The following is a 1,469-nucleotide window of genomic DNA, read 5'->3' as shown; positions in this document are numbered from 1 at the left end:
GGGAGGGCTGGCGTAGAGGGTTTGAGGGGAGGGGGATGGGTCCTCAGTTTCCCCATCTGAAAAGTGGCCATGATAAAAAAATCTGACCCAGAGGGAAAGTTGCTTGAGAACCTGGAAAGGTGGCTAATGACGTAACTGTAATATACTTACGGTGATGGCTGACATTCTGTGGGCCCCACTGAGTGGCCATTGCACTTACTGACCTATTTCACTTTCACCACAGTTCCGTATCATGAGCCCCAGTTGACACATAGCAAAACTGAGGCTCAGAGACCTACAATCACTCACTTGGGGTCTTTCAGTGACCAGAAGCGCCCCCATCGTAACAGTTTCCACTGCCTAACACCTCAGGCATCCTCATGGAAGCCAGGTCATTTTGCTACCTCCCAGAGGGGACACTGAGGTACATCCAGAGACCAGGAGCAACCAAAAGCAAGCAACACAGCCAGGCACTGGCTGAGCAGGGACCGGAATGGATCCCAGAGGAAACTGTGAACTGGGGTGCCCAGGCTGGAACCTGGTCCAGCGCCTGGCAGCGCTGGGGTTCAGCAGTGGTTCCCTCAAGAAACAATAATTAACCCAACCTGGGACCCCGGGTGCTGTTCCTGCCTATACCCTCTCAATCAGTATGCTAACAATCTCAACAATAACGATAACAGTAATAGTAACGGCCAGAACATACAAAGCTCCCTCCACTCCTGGGTTCGGATCCCACCCTATCCTAGGAGGAGGATGGGAGGTGGGGCTCCAGGGTCGCTTCACTGTGTCCACGACTGCGACGGGACATTGTCCAGGATCAGGGGATGCCACAGCTCCACGTGGCCTCGGTCTCCCCCCATTCCCCAGGCGTGGGTGAGGCTTCCTTCCCGGCCAAGACTGAGCCGGCCTTGGGACGCAGGCGAGTACTATTACCGATGGGTGAAGGCAACAGGGTTATTGAGACCCGGGGCTCCAGGATCTCCCTGCCTCTTCAGGGTAAACGCGGCAGATACCCGACCCCAGGGACCTGCAGGGGCTTCCCTAGAGCCCCAACTCCGCTCCCCACCAGGGTTCCGCTAGATCCTCCGGGGCCCCCAGTACTCACCCCCAGACTGCCGTCCAGCCTCCGACCCCTATCCCTTCTCCTCTTGGCTCGCCCCCGCCCTTCCCGGCTTCGCTGCTTCCTGCCTGCCTTCCGCCGGAGCCCCCACTCCCAGCTGGGCCGTTTCTGCAGGGTCCAGTACAAGTTCTCCTGCCGGCCCCTCCCTCTTCCCTCCCCGGCCCCGCCCCTTCCCCTCCACTGACCGCAGGGCACCACCCAGGCCGCTTCTAGCCTCCCCCGCCCCTATCCCGGCTCACGACCCCACTTGAGTCCTGCCCACAGTCAGGAAGTGAGCTCCCCGCGGCTGGAGGTGTGCAAACAGCGCCTTTTTCGGCACAGGGCCCCGGGCAGGGTTGGTCCAACGTGTGTTCGATGAAGATGATGTAAA

The 1,469-nt window shown here is 59.2% G+C and overlaps 1 protein-coding gene across 1 annotated transcript in view; it reads right to left on the bottom strand.

The window, feature by feature from the left end:
• B3GNT3 (UDP-GlcNAc:betaGal beta-1,3-N-acetylglucosaminyltransferase 3) overlaps nucleotides 1-1,231 on the bottom strand; it is a 17,227-nt gene extending 15,996 nt beyond the window's left edge. Inside the window, 1 exon segment of the mRNA XM_024767270.1 lies at nucleotides 1,085-1,231. The gene's annotated coding sequence lies outside the window, so the exon portion shown is untranslated.
• Between the last annotated feature and the right edge of the window lie 238 nt (nucleotides 1,232-1,469).

This window comes from Neophocaena asiaeorientalis, unplaced genomic scaffold (genome assembly GCF_003031525.2).
Source record: "Neophocaena asiaeorientalis asiaeorientalis breed wild unplaced genomic scaffold, Neophocaena_asiaeorientalis_V1.1 scaffold87, whole genome shotgun sequence".
Classification (NCBI taxonomy): domain Eukaryota; kingdom Metazoa; phylum Chordata; class Mammalia; order Artiodactyla; family Phocoenidae; genus Neophocaena; species Neophocaena asiaeorientalis.
This window is presented reverse-complemented; position numbering and strand designations above follow the sequence as displayed.